Here is a 14,536-nt window from a genome sequence, read left to right as displayed (position 1 = left end):
TGGCTGTGGACCAGGACGTCCCTCAAGTTATCGCTCCGTCTCCAACTGATATCGACCCTATCTCCCAAAACTCTTTCCAGATCTTTATCAGTTTTGAGGATATGAAGATGTTTATTAAGGACACTCTGAACTTCTCGCCATTCCCGGCAGAAGGTCCCAATGAACCTGATCTTTTCTGGTTGGTCATTCTTTTTGTTGCCCGGGACTAGGAGCTGTTCTCTTTTGTACCTGCAGACTTCTTTTCTGGCCTTGCGTATGGCCCTGTTGCTGTAACCCCTGTGGGTGAGTCTGCTTCCTAGCTGGTCAGCCCTTGTCTCATACGTGGTGGATTCCGAGCAGTTGCGCTTAGTTCGCAAGAATTCCCCTTTGGGAAGCCCCTTGATGACGGGAGGGAAGTGCGCACTGTTGCTGTGTAAGAGGGAATTGGTGGCCGTGCTCTTCCGAAAGATATCGGTGGTCAGGGATCCATCCCTTTCAATAGTGATACGGAGGTCCAGGTACTCCACCTCTTTCTGGCTGGTTTGGAAGGTGAGTTTGAGGTTAAGCTCGTTGGTATTGAGCTTACCAATGAATTCCATGAAGAGACCGATGTCCCCTTCCCACACAATCAGCAGATCGTCAATATAGCGTAGCCATAGTAGTATGTGTTCGGTGTAGGTCTCATGGTCCTCAATAAATACACACTCCCGTTCCCACCACCCCAGGTACAGGTTTGCATATGTGGGGGCACATGTGCTCCCCATAGCAGTCCCCTGCACCTGGAGGTAGAATCTGTCTTCACATACAAAGTAGTTTTTTGAGAGGACAAACCACAATAGTTTAATCAAAAACTCATTGAGTGGGGTGTCACGATCCATGCTCAAGAAGTACCTGGCAGCCTGTATACCGTAAGTGTGGATAATACTGGTATACAGGCTCTCTACATCGCATGTGATCAACCAGGCATTGGTGTCAAGGGTGATTCCCTGTATCTTGTTCAAGACATCCATGGTGTCTTGAACATACGAGGGGAGTGTGGTGACGTACTTTCTAAGATGGTGATCCACAAATTGTGAGGCTTTTTCAGTAAGGCCCCCCATCCCGGATACGATAGGTCTACCGGGAGGGTTCCTCTCACATTTGTGGATTTTTGGTAAAAGGTATAGTGTAGGGATTTTAACACTCTTGACTTGTAAAAAGTCATATTGTGTTTTAACGAGTGTTCCTTCTCTATATGCCTGATCTATTAATCTTTGGTATCCTTGTAGAAAGTCGTCAGTGGGGTTGAAGGTGAGCCTCTTATAACATGAGGTGTCACCGAGTTGGCGTGCCAATTCTGCAGTATACTTGTCTCTACCCCACAGTACCACATTACCCCCTTTGTCAGAAGGCTTGACAATGGTATCCTTCCACCCCCTGATCTCCTTCAATGCTTCTCTCTCCGTGGGGCTGAGGTTGTCCTCATAATGATGAAAGTTTTTCTGGATCTCCAGTTGATCTAGATCTCTGCTAACCACCTCTAAAAAGATTTTGGCCTGTGGGCATATGGAATAATCTGGTGTAAAAGTGGACTTCTTTTTGAGTGTCTTATTTCCAGTGTCACTGGAGGATGTGATAGGGGTATCTGACTCCTCATTCCCATTTAATTCATCAAGAATCCGTATCATCCTAATGTCCTGGCTATCAAAAACCTGGTCAATGGATGGTTGTAATGGGTCATTGTTCAGAAGGTCATGTACCAGGGTTTCTTGGGAGCTGGAAAGATTCTCAGTTCTTTTTTGAAAGAATTTTTTGAGAAGTATTTTTCTTATATAGAGATGAAGATCTTTCTCATACTCAAAACGGTTCAGATTTTTAGAAGGTGAGAAGCTGAGGCCTTTATTGAGAAGGGAGATTTGTGCCTCATTGAGAGTGTGGTCCGTGAGGTTGATGATTTTGAGGGAGTCATTCGTTATCTCCTGTGTCTCCTCACCTCTCTGGGATCCTCTCTCCATTCCCTGTACTCTCTCTTTCCTCTTTTTCTTTCCCCGCCTGGTCCTCCTATGTCGCGTCCCAGGTTCTCTCTTAGATCCCTGGGACTGACCCCTAAAAAATCCCGCCTGGGTCTGGCTGTCTGGGATGAGCCTGGTGCATCATTCTCTGAGGAATCCACATCAGAGGTGGTGTACCCTGTGTGATTACCGCTGGTCGGTTTTTGACGGTTATTCGCTCCCCATCTATACACCCTATTCATTCTGAAGTCATTCTGGTCTCTTAAAATTTTGTTCTTTTTCCGACTTACTGTCTCCTTTTCAATGTTATCTAATTCTTGTTTTATACGGTGATACATTTTCTGGAATTTCTCCAGGGATTCAAACTTTTTCAGTTTCTCACTCAGAGTAACAATTTCTTGAGTGTGTCTAGTGAGCATTATCTCATCATGCTTTATTAGAATATTCATTAAATTCAAGGAGCAGGTTGTGAGTGTTCTCTCCCATTCTATTTTCAAAGACTCATCTGCAAGTTCAAATGACGGAAATACCCTAGGCCTGAGGCCTCTAGGGGTGATTTGTTGCTTTATATAATTTTCAAAAGTTGCCTTATTCCAGAAAGTTCTGGTTTGTCTGGCCATGGCTGATTTAAGGCTATGCATGTCATTCTGCCAATCTTCTTGTGCAGTGTCAATATGTGTAATGTCCTTATCAAACATGTTGTCAAGACATCTTTGAAAATTAGTTTGCCTATTCGTCAGCTCTTGGCTGAGGCTAAAGGCAGATGGTGTTGCCACATTAGGTGGGAGAGACATGATAATGGTATCCGGAGCTAACCGGGGGGTTGCCAGGATTATAGATATAGTAAAATATTTCTAGGTATTTAAAGTTAATGTCACAATTGTGCCGTGCTGACCAACCTGAGAAGATGACAAAGTGTCATCAAATTAAGATGCAAAAAACAGGGTGGGGGGTATGGGGGAAGGTCAGTCGCACAGGATTTATGAATTTCACACAGTCATGTGGTATTAGAGGACCCTCAGGACTTCATATAATGAGTTTTTCGTATACTAAAGTAGTATGAGGGTGTGCTACCACTGGACACAGAAGTAGGACTTTATTCAGAGAAAGAAAAGAAATGTCTCTACGTGGTGCACCTAAAGATACAGAAATTTATTAAAAAGTAACTTTTATTTCATATTCATAAAAAACAAGGGTGCGAAATATTGACAGACAGATGACAAACATAAGACACGGACGGTGCAATAAAAAAGGATAAATTTTTATCCTTACACAGTGTGGACCCAATTCCCCAAATGGCCCCTTGTAAATGTATATACGTGCTCCTATGGCACTGCTGGCAGACACAATGGGACACTTCACAAAAATGTGTGTGCAAAACACAATGGTTTCAAGTGTCTGTCAGCCACTGTTAGTGTGTTTCAATAGGCTTGTTCACTGCTGGCTCATAGTATCATGTGGGCTCCGCTCTAATGGTGCTGCTAATTTCCCCGGAGCAGGGTAACTGGGGACGTGGTGTGACTAGCCCTCCCTGATCCTGCCAGGGGGGAATATATACCAAAGTACACCCTATGAGTATAAATACAATCACAAATGTATGGTCACCCTTGCTGAAACATATATGGGGCTGAGCATTTACCCGGCTGGTGGAACCTGGCCAGAACTGCCACTTCTGAGCCAAGATTCTCACTGCTGCCGGGAGATGAGCCGAAGAATGAGCTGACAAGCAGCGGGGGAACGGCACGGGACTATATATAGACAGGCGGCGTGTATGTGTCACCGCCGTCTGTCTCCCGTCTGATCCCAGATAGGCGCACAGAGCTTCAGTAGGCAGCGGCGTGTACACGATAGCGCCGACTGTCTCACTGTGGCTCTGTGATTAGGGAGGCGGCGGTGCAGACGCCTAGCACCGCTGCTCCAGGTAGGCTTACGATCCCAGTGAAAACTGGCGTACGTGAGCCCTACCGTTAGGCAGCCAGAACACACAATAATTTTTCACAATGTCAATGGGGAGGGGAAGAGGGGAGTCAAACACACTGATTTAGGTCAGTGTACACTTCGCAAAACGGAGCTTCATCAGGACCAGCCTGGCAAGCCTCCGGAAGCTCCTTTTATACCTGTGGTAAGTAAGTGATCCAATTCAGGTGAGTATGAATGGGTGGGTCCAGGTACCTGCTCCCTGTCAATCACCCTTGGTATGTGGGCGTAAAAGGTCTGACTTAGTGCAAAAGTGAGCTAGGAAACTGAGTCCTATGTTTAAACATGAATTGGAGTACCACTATGGAAATGGTTTCAGGATAGATATATGTAAAAAGGAGAAGAACACCGTTATCTATACGTATGAAGAGAACCATCCTGCGATAGATCTATTTAAATCAATTACATAAAAAATATATGATAAAATATATATGAAGAAAGAAACATAAAATATATATGAAGAAAGAAAACATGTGTATATAGTGATCTATTTGAATAGGGTACTACCAAATGGCGACATGAGCTCACGTGACCGCACTGTGTGTGGTACCCAAATGCACATATCTGGTCTGAGTTAGATGGGGTGTCATCATGTGTACCCGAAAGTACCATCGGTCTCATAAATATAATCGATCCTCATAAAAATAGAAATACATGATCTAATTTAATAGGAAATGTAAGCGTGCATTTTTATCTAGGCGTTTATATCATCTGTGTTCATGTCAGAAACTGGTGATGAAGTGATATGAAATAATAACACCACAAAGTGGTGAAGATTATGACCTGGACTATATTCCAGGACAAGTGAAAGACAGTGAAAAACATGTGAAAAAATGTGTGAAAAAGCAAACAGAATATATAAGTGCAAAAAAACAAAAGGGTGAAAGAAGGAGGGGACTGAGGAGCCTTGTGTCACGTATCCTAAGTGGGTTCTCTGATTTGAAGGGATGAGATCCCCAATAAAAAGTGCACCTAAGGGTTAATCTCAGGAAAGATTTTAGAATGAATAGTGTGAGTGCTGTGGTCAGGATGAAGTGAGAAATGAATATATAAATCAGCCGCAAACGGGTGAGTTTTTTAGTGTCTGGTTTCCTATACCTCATGAACACTATGTAGGAGGTAAAAATAGGCAGTGGATACTCTAATAGGATCACCCCAGTGTTGGAAATAGGATGATCTCCTCCCATGGGGGTACACCAACATATACGGAGTGTCTCAGATATGTGTGGAACCAAAAAGTACCCAGAAGGGGTGGCCGGCTAACAGATTATGAAGAAGGGTTTGTAAAATTATTATTATGTGACCCTTCCTGGATCACCTAGGATCATATATGGGTCACCCCTGGACTCCAAAAGATAATGATGGGAGAGCCAGAAAAATGAGAAAAATGGAATGGAAGTGACTTCCAATATGAATCAGGTACGTATAAAGTCAGACTGTGCATATAGGAAATAGGAATCTGATAGATAACATGGGTAAGTATATGTAAGAATATATAATTATATACAATTTTCAGAGTTCACTTGGACTCAAATACACACAAATCGACTCTGCTTTCCCCAGATAAAAAAAGGGGGGGGGGGGAGGTTTACAGACGGCGCCAGAAAGAAGGAGGTATAATTAATGATAATACAATACATCGAAACCGGTTTAGGTGAGGCTGATACCCTCATCCATATGATTATGTGAAAAAAAGATTTATGAAGGAGATAAGGGAAAATGAGCAAGGACAACCGTGAATGGTGGAATCATAAGAACACCGTGAAATTGTTTTCCTCATTGAGTCCATGAGGTGTCATGGTATTCATTAGAAAGATGAGGCGGGTTTCCTGTTTCAAAAGTTCACGGTCCCAGTCACCTCTCCTGATCCCCATATCAATTTTCAGCATCCCAAAGGCTTTGAGACCATGGGGATTGCTGCCATGGTGTCTCAAAAAGTGCCTTGCGACTGGTGTCAAAGTTTTGAAAAGAGAGCTATCTCTAGGGGCATTCCTGATATTGAGATGGTGCTCTGACAGTCTCTTTTTCAGTGGTCGGCGGGTTTTGCCAATGTAGTGCTTTCCGCAGGGGCATTCCAAGTTATAGATAACCCCTGCGGTGTCACATGTGATGTATTGTCCTATTTTCCAATCCTTCCCATATCTGTCTATATAGGAGTGACATGTGGTCATCATGGGACACGTTTTACAGGTACCACATTTAAAAGAGCCCTTCTTGAAGATCAGTTTGCGGGTCTCTTTTTCAAGATGGCTGTGGACCAGGACGTCCCTCAAGTTATCGCTCCGTCTCCAACTGATATCGACCCTATCTCCCAAAACTCTTTCCAGATCTTTATCAGTTTTGAGGATATGAAGATGTTTATTAAGGACACTCTGAACTTCTCGCCATTCCCGGCAGAAGGTCCCAATGAACCTGATCTTTTCTGGTTGGTCATTCTTTTTGTTGCCCGGGACTAGGAGCTGTTCTCTTTTGTACCTGCAGACTTCTTTTCTGGCCTTGCGTATGGCCCTGTTGCTGTAACCCCTGTGGGTGAGTCTGCTTCCTAGCTGGTCAGCCCTTGTCTCATACGTGGTGGATTCCGAGCAGTTGCGCTTAGTTCGCAAGAATTCCCCTTTGGGAAGCCCCTTGATGACGGGAGGGAAGTGCGCACTGTTGCTGTGTAAGAGGGAATTGGTGGCCGTGCTCTTCCGAAAGATATCGGTGGTCAGGGATCCATCCCTTTCAATAGTGATACGGAGGTCCAGGTACTCCACCTCTTTCTGGCTGGTTTGGAAGGTGAGTTTGAGGTTAAGCTCGTTGGTATTGAGCTTACCAATGAATTCCATGAAGAGACCGATGTCCCCTTCCCACACAATCAGCAGATCGTCAATATAGCGTAGCCATAGTAGTATGTGTTCGGTGTAGGTCTCATGGTCCTCAATAAATACACACTCCCGTTCCCACCACCCCAGGTACAGGTTTGCATATGTGGGGGCACATGTGCTCCCCATAGCAGTCCCCTGCACCTGGAGGTAGAATCTGTCTTCACATACAAAGTAGTTTTTTGAGAGGACAAACCACAATAGTTTAATCAAAAACTCATTGAGTGGGGTGTCACGATCCATGCTCAAGAAGTACCTGGCAGCCTGTATACCGTAAGTGTGGATAATACTGGTATACAGGCTCTCTACATCGCATGTGATCAACCAGGCATTGGTGTCAAGGGTGATTCCCTGTATCTTGTTCAAGACATCCATGGTGTCTTGAACATACGAGGGGAGTGTGGTGACGTACTTTCTTAGATGGTGATCCACAAATTGTGAGGCTTTTTCAGTAAGGCCCCCCATCCCGGATACGATAGGTCTACCGGGAGGGTTCCTCTCACATTTGTGGATTTTTGGTAAAAGGTATAGTGTAGGGATTTTAACACTCTTGACTTGTAAAAAGTCATATTGTGTTTTAACGAGTGTTCCTTCTCTATATGCCTGATCTATTAATCTTTGGTATCCTTGTAGAAAGTCGTCAGTGGGGTTGAAGGTGAGCCTCTTATAACATGAGGTGTCACCGAGTTGGCGTGCCAATTCTGCAGTATACTTGTCTCTACCCCACAGTACCACATTACCCCCTTTGTCAGAAGGCTTGACAATGGTATCCTTCCACCCCCTGATCTCCTTCAATGCTTCTCTCTCCGTGGGGCTGAGGTTGTCCTCATAATGATGAAAGTTTTTCTGGATCTCCAGTTGATCTAGATCTCTGCTAACCACCTCTAAAAAGATTTTGGCCTGTGGGCATATGGAATAATCTGGTGTAAAAGTGGACTTCTTTTTGAGTGTCTTATTTCCAGTGTCACTGGAGGATGTGATAGGGGTATCTGACTCCTCATTCCCATTTAATTCATCAAGAATCCGTATCATCCTAATGTCCTGGCTATCAAAAACCTGGTCAATGGATGGTTGTAATGGGTCATTGTTCAGAAGGTCATGTACCAGGGTTTCTTGGGAGCTGGAAAGATTCTCAGTTCTTTTTTGAAAGAATTTTTTGAGAAGTATTTTTCTTATATAGAGATGAAGATCTTTCTCATACTCAAAACGGTTCAGATTTTTAGAAGGTGAGAAGCTGAGGCCTTTATTGAGAAGGGAGATTTGTGCCTCATTGAGAGTGTGGTCCGTGAGGTTGATGATTTTGAGGGAGTCATTCGTTATCTCCTGTGTCTCCTCACCTCTCTGGGATCCTCTCTCCATTCCCTGTACTCTCTCTTTCCTCTTTTTCTTTCCCCGCCTGGTCCTCCTATGTCGCGTCCCAGGTTCTCTCTTAGATCCCTGGGACTGACCCCTAAAAAATCCCGCCTGGGTCTGGCTGTCTGGGATGAGCCTGGTGCATCATTCTCTGAGGAATCCACATCAGAGGTGGTGTACCCTGTGTGATTACCGCTGGTCGGTTTTTGACGGTTATTCGCTCCCCATCTATACACCCTATTCATTCTGAAGTCATTCTGGTCTCTTAAAATTTTGTTCTTTTTCCGACTTACTGTCTCCTTTTCAATGTTATCTAATTCTTGTTTTATACGGTGATACATTTTCTGGAATTTCTCCAGGGATTCAAACTTTTTCAGTTTCTCACTCAGAGTAACAATTTCTTGAGTGTGTCTAGTGAGCATTATCTCATCATGCTTTATTAGAATATTCATTAAATTCAAGGAGCAGGTTGTGAGTGTTCTCTCCCATTCTATTTTCAAAGACTCATCTGCAAGTTCAAATGACGGAAATACCCTAGGCCTGAGGCCTCTAGGGGTGATTTGTTGCTTTATATAATTTTCAAAAGTTGCCTTATTCCAGAAAGTTCTGGTTTGTCTGGCCATGGCTGATTTAAGGCTATGCATGTCATTCTGCCAATCTTCTTGTGCAGTGTCAATATGTGTAATGTCCTTATCAAACATGTTGTCAAGACATCTTTGAAAATTAGTTTGCCTATTCGTCAGCTCTTGGCTGAGGCTAAAGGCAGATGGTGTTGCCACATTAGGTGGGAGAGACATGATAATGGTATCCGGAGCTAACCGGGGGGTTGCCAGGATTATAGATATAGTAAAATATTTCTAGGTATTTAAAGTTAATGTCACAATTGTGCCGTGCTGACCAACCTGAGAAGATGACAAAGTGTCATCAAATTAAGATGCAAAAAACAGGGTGGGGGGTATGGGGGAAGGTCAGTCGCACAGGATTTATGAATTTCACACAGTCATGTGGTATTAGAGGACCCTCAGGACTTCATATAATGAGTTTTTCGTATACTAAAGTAGTATGAGGGTGTGCTACCACTGGACACAGAAGTAGGACTTTATTCAGAGAAAGAAAAGAAATGTCTCTACGTGGTGCACCTAAAGATACAGAAATTTATTAAAAAGTAACTTTTATTTCATATTCATAAAAAACAAGGGTGCGAAATATTGACAGACAGATGACAAACATAAGACACGGACGGTGCAATAAAAAAGGATAAATTTTTATCCTTACACAGTGTGGACCCAATTCCCCAAATGGCCCCTTGTAAATGTATATACGTGCTCCTATGGCACTGCTGGCAGACACAATGGGACACTTCACAAAAATGTGTGTGCAAAACACAATGGTTTCAAGTGTCTGTCAGCCACTGTTAGTGTGTTTCAATAGGCTTGTTCACTGCTGGCTCATAGTATCATGTGGGCTCCGCTCTAATGGTGCTGCTAATTTCCCCGGAGCAGGGTAACTGGGGACGTGGTGTGACTAGCCCTCCCTGATCCTGCCAGGGGGGAATATATACCAAAGTACACCCTATGAGTATAAATACAATCACAAATGTATGGTCACCCTTGCTGAAACATATATGGGGCTGAGCATTTACCCGGCTGGTGGAACCTGGCCAGAACTGCCACTTCTGAGCCAAGATTCTCACTGCTGCCGGGAGATGAGCCGAAGAATGAGCTGACAAGCAGCGGGGGAACGGCACGGGACTATATATAGACAGGCGGCGTGTATGTGTCACCGCCGTCTGTCTCCCGTCTGATCCCAGATAGGCGCACAGAGCTTCAGTAGGCAGCGGCGTGTACACGATAGCGCCGACTGTCTCACTGTGGCTCTGTGATTAGGGAGGCGGCGGTGCAGACGCCTAGCACCGCTGCTCCAGGTAGGCTTACGATCCCAGTGAAAACTGGCGTACGTGAGCCCTACCGTTAGGCAGCCAGAACACACAATAAATTTTCACAATGTCAATGGGGAGGGGAAGAGGGGAGTCAAACACACTGATTTAGGTCAGTGTACACTTCGCAAAACGGAGCTTCATCAGGACCAGCCTGGCAAGCCTCCGGAAGCTCCTTTTATACCTGTGGTAAGTAAGTGATCCAATTCAGGTGAGTATGAATGGGTGGGTCCAGGTACCTGCTCCCTGTCAATCACCCTTGGTATGTGGGCGTAAAAGGTCTGACTTAGTGCAAAAGTGAGCTAGGAAACTGAGTCCTATGTTTAAACATGAATTGGAGTACCACTATGGAAATGGTTTCAGGATAGATATATGTAAAAAGGAGAAGAACACCGTTATCTATACGTATGAAGAGAACCATCCTGCGATAGATCTATTTAAATCAATTACATAAAAAATATATGATAAAATATATATGAAGAAAGAAACATAAAATATATATGAAGAAAGAAAACATGTGTATATAGTGATCTATATGAATAGGGTACTACCAAATGGCGACATGAGCTCACGTGACCACACTGTGTGTGGTACCCAAATGCACATATCTGGTCTGAGTTAGATGGGGTGTCATCATGTGTACCCGAAAGTACCATCGGTCTCATAAATATAATCGATCCTCATAAAAATAGAAATACATGATCTAATTTAATAGGAAATGTAAGCGTGCATTTTTATCTAGGCGTTTATATCATCTGTGTTCATGTCAGAAACTGGTGATGAAGTGATATGAAATAATAACACCACAAAGTGGTGAAGATTATGACCTGGACTATATTCCAGGACAAGTGAAAGACAGTGAAAAACATGTGAAAAAATGTGTGAAAAAGCAAACAGAATATATAAGTGCAAAAAAACAAAAGGGTGAAAGAAGGAGGGGACTGAGGAGCCTTGTGTCACGTATCCTAAGTGGGTTCTCTGATTTGAAGGGATGAGATCCCCAATAAAAAGTGCACCTAAGGGTTAATCTCAGGAAAGATTTTAGAATGAATAGTGTGAGTGCTGTGGTCAGGATGAAGTGAGAAATGAATATATAAATCAGCCGCAAACGGGTGAGTTTTTTAGTGTCTGGTTTCCTATACCTCATGAACACTATGTAGGAGGTAAAAATAGGCAGTGGATACTCTAATAGGATCACCCCAGTGTTGGAAATAGGATGATCTCCTCCCATGGGGGTACACCAACATATACGGAGTGTCTCAGATATGTGTGGAACCAAAAAGTACCCAGAAGGGGTGGCCGGCTAACAGATTATGAAGAAGGGTTTGTAAAATTATTATTATGTGACCCTTCCTGGATCACCTAGGATCATATATGGGTCACCCCTGGACTCCAAAAGATAATGATGGGAGAGCCAGAAAAATGAGAAAAATGGAATGGAAGTGACTTCCAATATGAATCAGGTACGTATAAAGTCAGACTGTGCATATAGGAAATAGGAATCTGATAGATAACATGGGTAAGTATATGTAAGAATATATAATTATATACAATTTTCAGAGTTCACTTGGACTCAAATACACACAAATCGACTCTGCTTTCCCCAGATAAAAAAAAGGGGGGGGGGGAGGTTTACAGACGGCGCCAGAAAGAAGGAGGTATAATTAATGATAATACAATACATCGAAACCGGTTTAGGTGAGGCTGATACCCTCATCCATATGATTATGTGAAAAAAAGATTTATGAAGGAGATAAGGGAAAATGAGCAAGGACAACCGTGAATGGTGGAATCATAAGAACACCGTGAAATTGTTTTCCTCATTGAGTCCATGAGGTGTCATGGTATTCATTAGAAAGATGAGGCGGGTTTCCTGTTTCAAAAGTTCACGGTCCCAGTCACCTCTCCTGATCCCCATATCAATTTTCAGCATCCCAAAGGCTTTGAGACCATGGGGATTGCTGCCATGGTGTCTCAAAAAGTGCCTTGCGACTGGTGTCAAAGTTTTGAAAAGAGAGCTATCTCTAGGGGCATTCCTGATATTGAGATGGTGCTCTGACAGTCTCTTTTTCAGTGGTCGGCGGGTTTTGCCAATGTAGTGCTTTCCGCAGGGGCATTCCAAGTTATAGATAACCCCTGCGGTGTCACATGTGATGTATTGTCCTATTTTCCAATCCTTCCCATATCTGTCTATATAGGAGTGACATGTGGTCATCATGGGACACGTTTTACAGGTACCACATTTAAAAGAGCCCTTCTTGAAGATCAGTTTGCGGGTCTCTTTTTCAAGATGGCTGTGGACCAGGACGTCCCTCAAGTTATCGCTCCGTCTCCAACTGATATCGACCCTATCTCCCAAAACTCTTTCCAGATCTTTATCAGTTTTGAGGATATGAAGATGTTTATTAAGGACACTCTGAACTTCTCGCCATTCCCGGCAGAAGGTCCCAATGAACCTGATCTTTTCTGGTTGGTCATTCTTTTTGTTGCCCGGGACTAGGAGCTGTTCTCTTTTGTACCTGCAGACTTCTTTTCTGGCCTTGCGTATGGCCCTGTTGCTGTAACCCCTGTGGGTGAGTCTGCTTCCTAGCTGGTCAGCCCTTGTCTCATACGTGGTGGATTCCGAGCAGTTGCGCTTAGTTCGCAAGAATTCCCCTTTGGGAAGCCCCTTGATGACGGGAGGGAAGTGCGCACTGTTGCTGTGTAAGAGGGAATTGGTGGCCGTGCTCTTCCGAAAGATATCGGTGGTCAGGGATCCATCCCTTTCAATAGTGATACGGAGGTCCAGGTACTCCACCTCTTTCTGGCTGGTTTGGAAGGTGAGTTTGAGGTTAAGCTCGTTGGTATTGAGCTTACCAATGAATTCCATGAAGAGACCGATGTCCCCTTCCCACACAATCAGCAGATCGTCAATATAGCGTAGCCATAGTAGTATGTGTTCGGTGTAGGTCTCATGGTCCTCAATAAATACACACTCCCGTTCCCACCACCCCAGGTACAGGTTTGCATATGTGGGGGCACATGTGCTCCCCATAGCAGTCCCCTGCACCTGGAGGTAGAATCTGTCTTCACATACAAAGTAGTTTTTTGAGAGGACAAACCACAATAGTTTAATCAAAAACTCATTGAGTGGGGTGTCACGATCCATGCTCAAGAAGTACCTGGCAGCCTGTATACCGTAAGTGTGGATAATACTGGTATACAGGCTCTCTACATCGCATGTGATCAACCAGGCATTGGTGTCAAGGGTGATTCCCTGTATCTTGTTCAAGACATCCATCCGTGTTCATGTCAGAAACTGGTGATGAAGTGATATGAAATAATAACACCACAAAGTGGTGAAGATTATGACCTGGACTATATTCCAGGACAAGTGAAAGACAGTGAAAAACATGTGAAAAAATGTGTGAAAAAGCAAACAGAATATATAAGTGCAAAAAAACAAAAGGGTGAAAGAAGGAGGGGACTGAGGAGCCTTGTGTCACGTATCCTAAGTGGGTTCTCTGATTTGAAGGGATGAGATCCCCAATAAAAAGTGCACCTAAGGGTTAATCTCAGGAAAGATTTTAGAATGAATAGTGTGAGTGCTGTGGTCAGGATGAAGTGAGAAATAAATATATAAATCAGCCGCAAACGGGTGAGTTTTTTAGTGTCTGGTTTTCTATACCTCATGAACACTATGTAGGAGGTAAAAATAGGCAGTGGATACTCTAATAGGATCACCCCAGTGTTGGAAATAGGATGATCTCCTCCCATGGGGGTACACCAACATATACGGAGTGTCTCAGATATGTGTGGAACCAAAAAGTACCCAGAAGGGTGCACCACGTAGAGACATTTCTTTTCTTTCTCTGAATAAAGTCCTACTTCTGTGTCCAGTGGTAGCACACCCTCATACTACTTTAGTATACGAAAAACTCATTATATGAAGTCCTGAGGGTCCTCTAATACCACATGACTGTGTGAAATTCATAAATCCTGTGCGACTGACCTTCCCCCATACCCCCCACCCTGTTTTTTGCATCTTAATTTGATGACACTTTGTCATCTTCTCAGGTTGGTCAGCACGGCACAATTGTGACATTAACTTTAAATACCTAGAAATATTTTACTATATCTATAATCCTGGCAACCCCCCGGTTAGCTCCGGATACCATTATCATGTCTCTCCCACCTAATGTGGCAACACCATCTGCCTTTAGCCTCAGCCAAGAGCTGACGAATAGGCAAACTAATTTTCAAAGATGTCTTGACAACATGTTTGATAAGGACATTACACATATTGACACTGCACAAGAAGATTGGCAGAATGACATGCATAGCCTTAAATCAGCCATGGCCAGACAAACCAAAACTTTCTGGAATAAGGCAACTTTTGAAAATTATATAAAGCAACAAATCACCCCTAGAGGCCTCAGGCCTAGGGTATTTCCGTCATT

This window comes from Crinia signifera, chromosome 2 (assembly GCF_055691185.1).
Source record: "Crinia signifera chromosome 2, ASM5569118v1, whole genome shotgun sequence".
Classification (NCBI taxonomy): Eukaryota; Metazoa; Chordata; class Amphibia; order Anura; family Myobatrachidae; genus Crinia; species Crinia signifera.
Note: the sequence above shows the minus strand (reverse complement) of the source record.